The 8,788-nt window shown below is 38.9% G+C and overlaps 1 long non-coding RNA gene across 1 annotated transcript in view; it reads right to left on the bottom strand.

Moving 5' to 3' along the window:
• Positions 1-549: 549 nt before the first annotated feature.
• The window catches only part of LOC109306723, a 25,966-nt gene continuing 17,727 nt past the window's right edge, over positions 550-8,788 (bottom strand). Inside the window, exon 3 of the long non-coding RNA XR_002100089.1 lies at positions 550-560. This is a non-coding gene — a long non-coding RNA (uncharacterized LOC109306723). The remainder of the gene's footprint in view (positions 561-8,788) is intronic.

Consider the following 8,788-nt stretch of genomic DNA (forward strand, 5'->3'; position numbering starts at 1 on the left):
AAATTAGCCAAGCGATATATTTTAAGCTCTCTCAATCTTTCTTCATAAATCATTTGTTCTTGTCTTTTAATCATTTATGTTGCTCCTTTCCAAATACTCTCTAACTTGTGGGCACTTTCTGGAATACATGAATTTTTAGCCAGGCCAGGAAGTAAAAAGGACTATCATCACATTAGAAATGATACCTGTTGTTTTCTTCCATCTATACCATAGAAATGAGCTGTTTTGCTTTACCATTTTGCCATTTGTGAGCAAATAGCAGTGAGCAAAGATTCAGGATTTTGCAGCACTAACAATTAAAACAAAATTCCAGTAGCATGACACTACCAATAAGCTCTGCAAAGTTTAGAATGCTGATTTAGAAGAGTTAATTGAAATAAAATTGCACAATTGGCTTCTCACACTGACTGTAAAGAATCTAATATTATTCTCAGTAAAACTTTGTCAGAATCCACTGAAGAAAATTAAAAGACTATTTAAAATCATCACCCATCTTTGCTTTTCTAAATTTTGACAGGCTATTCTTTATTCATAGAGATTGCTTTAATGCAACAAGACAACTGTAGTCATGGTAAGGGAAACTTGGTTTTTAACAGCACAGTGTTGAATAAGTGAGAGGAGAAAAATCTTATTCCATAACTAAGATAGAGAATTCTTCACTGTCATAGCCCCAGAACACTTCACAATTTAAATTTAAACAAATTTATGCCACTTCTGCCTATAAAATTACAGCCTTGCTTGATTTGTCTCTCAGCTTGATCCTTCTGGATGTTTGCCAACATAGTACTTGAGACCCTAGGCATTGGATGTTTTAGCAGTGCATCATCCTGGCACCTGCTACCCCAAAAACCATTGTCTGTCACATCAGTACAAACAGATGTGCTTCCTATTTGGAAGCTCAATTGTAACACATTAAACTGTCTGTTTCTGTCATCACTTAAAAGAAAAATCTTTATCATTTTTCCAATCATTATTTTTTCCAAGAATCATTAATCTCCTTGGCAATTTATACACCGAGGAGCAATAAGTGATTCCTGCCCCCTATAGTTTATAATCTAGATGGATGGATGAAACAACACCTGTATTAATTTTCCAATATGTAGTAGGAAAACGAGAATTCTTCAAAGAATTTGTTTCCTCTATAATAAACATCACTATTAAGGATGCCTGCCATCAGATTAAGTAATTCAGCAACCTAGAGCTCCTTTTGGATTAGGAAATTTTATTGGAATATTCATGACTGCCAAAAGCATACTGCCCTCTGTGCCTATCCAGATGTGCCTGTCTTAATCAGATGCAGAGAATATGGCCATTGTGATCCAACCCTTTGTGACCTACACACTTGATTTATTTTTAAACATAATAATGAAGCTACCCATTTTAAATATCTCCAGCTGATGCAAACTGCAGCAACCTGCTATGTAAAACAGACCAATGTGACATCACCTCAATGTTCATCTCTGTATGTTGGGTCCTCAGTTAATATGGAGTCTAATTCTGGTCCCTGTTCTGTTATTCAAAGCCTTCTGTCAGGCTGGCCAAACCACCTGAGAGATTGCTATTCCCTCAGGAAAGAATGGCAACTAAATTCTGTTAAAGCAGTGGAAATGTTAGGCAACATGAGGAAGCTTGAGTGCATACTGGTGATGCTTTAGAAAGCACACATATCCTTTTCAGGCCACCTTTTGGTAAGCTAAGCAAGCCAAGCTTTTGAACTTCTTTCCTAATGAAAGCTCTCCATTCTTCTGAACATCCTAGTAGCCCTTTTCTATACCTTTTCCAATTTAGATGTATTTTTCTTGGATGTATTTTTTTCCAGAACTGTATATAACAGTGTTCCAGATGAGGTCTCACCAGAAACTTCTACAACAGCTTTAATACTTCCCTTTCTCTAATCATGTGATCATCCTAGGATCACATTTTCCTTTTTCACAGCCACCTCATAATTGGGGTTCATAGTCATCATCTGATCATTTAGTTTCTCCAGATCTGTCTTCTCCTCTGTATAGCTCAATCATATAAAAAAAATATTGCTGCCAGTTTTAATTAAGCACATAATCTTATACTTTGTATACTTATTTTATCTTCATTTATATTATTACAGTCCTTGTGATTATCCATTTTTCCTAAATTATAGCTTAGTCTTTTTATAAACTATCAGTGTCTGTCAATATTTTATCTGAAAAAATTATCAGTACACTCTTCCATTTTGTACCACAGTCATTCCTGAAAACCTTTAAACAAAATCAATCCCAGAACTGATCTTTGTGGACCTCCATCCAGACAGACATTTCCCCTTTCAAAACTATTTACTGCTATGTCCACCTGTGTCTCTATACCCACTTTAACTTTTTCCACTAATCTAATCTCTACCTTCTCTACATAGCCAATAATTTCTTATCTGGAACCAGATTGCATGCTTTACTGAAATCCAGATAAAGGAAATGCATTAAATCTCATCTGTCTAGAAAACATGTTATGTCATCTACAAGATAGATTAAGTTAGTCTGGTATGCTTTACTTTGATAAATCCAAACTCCATTTTTTACCTTTTGTCTCCATATCTTTAATTGTTGTTTCTTTCTTAATTTGTTCCAAAGCCTTGCATCCTGCTGACTCAAGGTCAGAAAAATAAGTTTTCAGTTGCTGGATTATTTTTATCCACTTCTTAAATAACAGATCCATGAGTGTGGATGTTTGTTTCCCTGGGGACAAGAAAAAGTGGCACAACTTGTGCCTCCGTTACTTGTCCCCAGGGAATTCCTGTGCCACACACCCTCTGGCATTTATCAGGTTACCCTGGCTGAAGTAGGGGATGCTGGGCCCAGCACTGGGTTGGCCCCAGTAGAATTACCCGGGATCCTGGAGGCCTCCTGGGACAGCAGCAGTGGTGATCCTACCACTTGGGGCCTGGCTGGCAGTCAGAGTGTGGCTTTACCCAGCCAGGCTCTGGTTTGGGGCAGTACACACTGTCCCTGCATGTGCTGCCCCTGTCTTCTTTTTTATTTATTTATTTTTTGGCATTGGTTTTTTTAACCCCAGGATCTCCTGAGGTCAACCCCCATCCCCACCCCCTGCACTACTACTTTGCAGCACAAAGAACAGCTGAATGTGTGGTGTGTGGTGCTGTAGAGGTGTCTGCAGTGCTACATACCACATGGCAGTGCTTATCTGGACATGGCCTCAGGGGTCATTCTGGCAAAACCATGCACAGATGCAAGATGCACTATTCCAAAACTACCCCAGGGAGATGCCTATCCAGCTTCTTCAGAACTCCAAGGAAGGCAATCCCACAACTTCCTTGGGGTGGTTATTTTATTGTCCTATTGTTCTTACAAATAAAGAGTTTGTCCTGAGATTTTATCTAAATCTGTTTTTCCATAATTTAAATACACCACCTCATATTCTATCTTACAGGACAAGAAGGAATAGTTTTTCACCATCATCTATATGGCACCATTTCAAATATTTGAAAACTATGATGTCCTTCCTTAATCTCTGTTACTTCAAACTAATCATACCTAGTTCCTTCAACCTTTTTGTATATGGTGTATATTCCAGCTACTTTGTCAGCTTGAGCGCCCAATTCTGATTCATCTCTTGTTTCGTTAACTCCTCTTTAAAATGCAATGTCTAAAATACTCCATAATACTCTATTGAGTATAGTGATACTATCACCCCTAATGTCTTTCATTATGTTTCTGTTAATGACTGCCCATAAAATAGGGCCAAACTACTATGACCTAGCACTTTTCTGTCTCTAGCTAAGATCATGCATATAGGAAGGTACTCTGGAACAACTAAAACACAGTCAATCCTTCTAACTCATTGTAACTAGTTTATCAACAGCCCAGGAATTAAAGAAAGATAGTAATTGTGTGTTTCAACAAAAGGGGATTAAGTAATAGCTACACATGAGGATAAGATGTAGTCAATGTAGAAATGAGCAGCATTTTGGAAGTGAGGGGTTGGAGTGAAAGACTAGAGGAAACCAATGATCTGCTTTAAATCCAATCTGTCCTCTTAAAGGTTTTCAGTCTAAAAACTTTAACAGCCACTAAATTCACACCATTTAAAAAAATCCTCCCTCAAAACAACAACATCAAATCATTCAAACATTTTTGTATTTAGATACTGTAGAAGACTGCTAAATAAAACACAAAAAAGATGTGCAGTGTGTGTCTCTATGTCTTCATTTTAGTGTGGATCACATTTTTTTCTCTCTTTGGAAGGGTTTTGTTTGTTTGATATACTGACAAGCTTCCATTAAATCATCCTTTACAATGACATTTAAATAATATCATCATCTGTTTCATATGATTAATACAATACCTCAGTTTGCCATCAAAGATATCACTCCAGTTTTGTAGTTTCCAAATAGAAATCCTTCTTTTGAAATCTCCCAAGTTATTTACCATTGGTGGTGATTTATTTTTTCACTATCTCAGTATTATTCATTTGGCTGGACCAACACTACCCATGTCCATTAAAATGTCTGTTCCTTCCATTGCTGCATATCTACGCTAACACTTTATAGCAAAATGAAAATAAATACTTTATTTAAATGAGTAAATTATTAATAATTTTCTGGTTCTTTATGATTTATACAATGTTTTCTAACATATTAGGGATTTACACAAATCATTTACATAACTGATTCCATTCTGTGATTTGTGGCAACTAGCTCTAACAAGCATTCAGCAGCACATAAGTATTTATATTCAAAGAATAAATTAACAAAATATAGATTATATCATCTCAACAAACATGCTTATCTGGCTGAACATCTGGGCAACGTCTTAAAGGCCAGATGTTTAAAAGGGGATCTTACTTTTGAACCTAGATTGTAATTTGATATAATTGTAGATGTGGTTTTGTACTGTTTATGCATACGTATTTAACTAATATGCAATCACAGTCAGTCATTTAACAAACAACATGGTGACCTATTGTGCCAGCAGTTTTACATATACCTGCAAAACTGTGTGCAGTGAAGGAAGTTGGTTTGAGAAAGTGCTGAAAATAGGGCCCAAAATGATTAGCTTTTTGTTACCTGTCTAATATTTCTTTCGTGTGACAAACTGCAGTTCACTGAGGAACAGATTTTTTGAGGGTAGTGAACTCAATGGTATCTTCATGCTTCATTGCTGAGTTAGGTATGATGGACTGCTGAATTTGGCTTTTCTCACTATTTCCATAGCCCACCATTCAATAAATCACATGAATACTGCTTAAATCTATCTCTGTTAAAAAAGTATATGAACAGATACTTGACTTAATATACATGCTTCAGCCCCATCAACTTTAAAACATGAGGTTAAGATGAAGCATGTGTTCCTTCTTGAATAGGGATGGGTCTTGATATGCAAACATAATCACCATCCAGTTTGTCAAGCGTATAGCCTGCATGATATATAAACATGGTGTATATGCCTTATTCAGATTGTAAGGTAGCAAGTATTCTTTTTTCCTACAAAAACTAAAGATTTTTTTAGCCCTCACGAGGTGACTCTACACCAGATGTTTACTGTGGAGTTGACTAATTATAGTTTCATAGTTTCATAGTTTGTAGGGTCGGAAGGGACCTGAGCAGATCATCTAGTCCGACCCCCTGCCATGGCAGGAAAGAGTGCTGCAAGGTGTTCGTCTAATTAAAAAATGAGGTAAAATAAAAAATACAGTCATTCTGTATTGCTCAAATATTTGTATTTCAGTAAGGCATTTTTCATGTCAAGAAGTGCAATTTTGCTTCCACAGCTCTTTAAAAAGTAAAATACCTTTATCTGTCTGTCACCAAATACCCGACTCCAGGAACTGCACCAAATATCTTAATGCATTGTGTTTTCAATCCACCTTGCTTTTCCTATACTCAGCTTAAGGTCAGGAGAATTAGCTCCACAGTAAACATCTCAATGTCTACATATGCAGGGACTATTATGCTGGAATAAAATAATAAATTCTGCAGCAGGGTAGTACTTGTATTTACTTCACAGCACCACACACATAGATTCTGATATAGCTGACTAGGGCATAAGGGTGCTTCAATGCAGGGGCTGCCTGCTGGCTAGCTTCACACTGGAGCACACTTGTGCCCCAGCCAGCCCCTCTGCAGCATATTGAGCCAGGTCAGAGCAGTCCTGGACAGGCAAGCTGACCCCCCAGGTTCCCTGCCAACCATGGCTGTTCCAACCTGGTTCAGTGTCCTGCAGTCATGGATGCATATGTAAATGCAGTGTCCAGGAACAACAAATCCCAGTGTGATGTGCCAGTGTATTGCATCACATTAATATGCAGGTGTAGACATGACCCCAGCTTCAGAGAGGAGCTTCCAGACCTGAATAGATTACAAATCAATGTCTTAAAGTCAGCCTAAGTCTTCAGAAACTCTTTAACAGTGTCATGGTGGCATAAACATCCCTCCCTTTATCAACATTTACTCTTCCATCATCAGGTATGCAGAGATCATGAAATGAAATAGAAGGAAAGTCTTCAAGGGTTGGAAATTGGGCATGGCTACTGGAAAAAATATGGAAACAGAAAATCAAAGAACAGGAAAAGATGGAGAAGATTGAAAGAAATGACAAAAAAGAAGATGAATCTCAGAAAAGGAGGCAGGACAGAAGTATCAAAGATCTGATAAAGAAGCAAGTTTTCCAAAGAATAGGTCAATGAGGTACTGAATAAATTATTTTAGGTACTATGATAAGACTGGTGTCCTCCCTATGATCTCCCATTGCTGTGAGAGCATGCTCTGTGAAGAAATGTCCTTACTCTGTGGCGACCTCCAAGCAAATGATGGTCAGGGTTATTACCACTCCTGCCCCTCTATATCTGTGCCCCTAGCCTACATTGCACTATCTCATCTATTCTCATAAAGTGGTAGTGTCAAACTCTTCCAGTCCTGCAATGCCAGAAAAGGATCATTGGGTAGGGTCTGCTGGCTGGGTCAGGCCACACCAGAGCCAGTGTGCAGGGCTGATCTTGCAGGGTACCACATGCTGCATATGGCCTATGTCAGCTTCCAGTGCCATGTGCAGCTGCATGGCCAATTCAGCCTTCCACACCACGTGCAGCACATGACAGCCCCATCTTGGGCTTGCTCTGCACATGGTACACAGGGCCAAAGTGGAGTGGCACTGCATGAGGTCCCCTTACTGGATGGGCCAGCTGGCTCTGGGGCTGGTCCAGATGTGGCCCCACACTATGTGTGCATGCTGAAGTCAGCACACAGGGCTAATCAGGCCGGGTGCCCCATGCATTATGTGAGAAGCAAGCGCTCGAGTGGGGTCAGCCCATTGAACCCTAAGATCTGGTCCTGGTGCTGAGTACAGCCCATACACCAGACTAACCCTGTGTACTGTGGGCCAGATTTTAGGGCTCCACAGACCAGATCTGGTCCATTGGTCATGACTTCCTTGTCATAAAGGCATTTTATGCTTTGTTATGTATCACTTTGTTACATATCACTTACGAGCCAAGAGTGCAAGGCAATCACCAGCAAGGCAAATGGAACCTGGCATGCACCAGCCGATGTGTTACCAGTAGATCCAAGCAGGTGTTTCTCCCTTTCTATTCAGCATTGATGAAGTCACAACTGGAGTGCCAGTTTTGGGCCCTGCACTTCAAGAAGGATGTCGATAAACTCAAGAGGATGCAGAGAAGGGCCACTTACATAGTTAGGAGCCTGGAGGACAGGCCTTATGAGGAGAGACTCCGGGAGCTGGGCTTGTTAAGTCTGGGTAAGAGGAGGCTGTGAGATAACTTGATAGCCGTCTATAAATACGTCGGGGGAACACCAGGATCTAGGGGAGCAACTCTTCAGGAAGGCATCCCTTAGGAGGACAAGGACCAATGGTCACAAATTAGAGGGAAAATTTAGGCAGGATATAAGGAAGAACTTCCTCTCCATAAGGGTAGCTAGAACCTGGAACACACTCTCAGCAGAGGTGGTGCAGTTGCCACCCTTAGAGGGGTTCAAGAGGAGGTTGGATAAGCACCTCATTGAGCTAGTTTGAGCTCTTTAATCTCCTGCATATAGCAGGGGACCAGACTCAATGATCTTACAGGTCCCTTCTGGTCCATTAACTCTATGACTCTATGACTTTTCATCAACTGCATATTTAAAATAAACAATAACTTTCCTGCAATATTGTTGTTTTCCAAATGTAAGTATGTTTTTTTTTAATCTGGTCTCTCTGTGCCCTTCTTTTGCAGTCAAGGCTTATGTATTAACATTATTGAATGTAGCCATGTTATCATTTTAAATTTAGTTACATGTGCGTAAGTACAAGAAAAGAATAATGTGAGTATGAAAAATGAGTTTAATAGAAAGTGTTTACAGTTCTGCACCTCTGTTCAGTTGTTTCTTTCAGAGTCTATAGCAAAAAAATCAAATTTCATTTTCCTTATTTATTTATTGCCTACAGTTAGGTTCATTTTTTACATAAGGAACTCCAAAATTAGTATCAAAAGGAGATGAAATATCCAGGCATGCACCTTCTGAACTTATTTATGCAACAGGCCTGTCTGCAGATAAAAAGATAGCTGTTGCAAACTCATCTTTTAGTTTTCTGACTAATCTGATTTATCATTAGTCACATAAAAATATTTAGGGGGACCTTATACTATGTAGAAGTAGTTGGTTTACTTGACTAAAAAAACAGACAAAGACCAGAAGTGCTGATACTGCTTAATTCAAATGTTCTGAGATAAGGAATCCGCATTCCTGCATTCCTTGGGTTATCTTGATATCTTGCCCTATGCATAGATAGTTGTTTAAGTAAACTTT

Source organism: Crocodylus porosus, unplaced genomic scaffold (genome assembly GCF_001723895.1).
Source record: "Crocodylus porosus isolate Cpor-Errol unplaced genomic scaffold, CroPor_comp1, whole genome shotgun sequence".
NCBI lineage: Eukaryota > Metazoa > Chordata > Crocodylia > Crocodylidae > Crocodylus > Crocodylus porosus.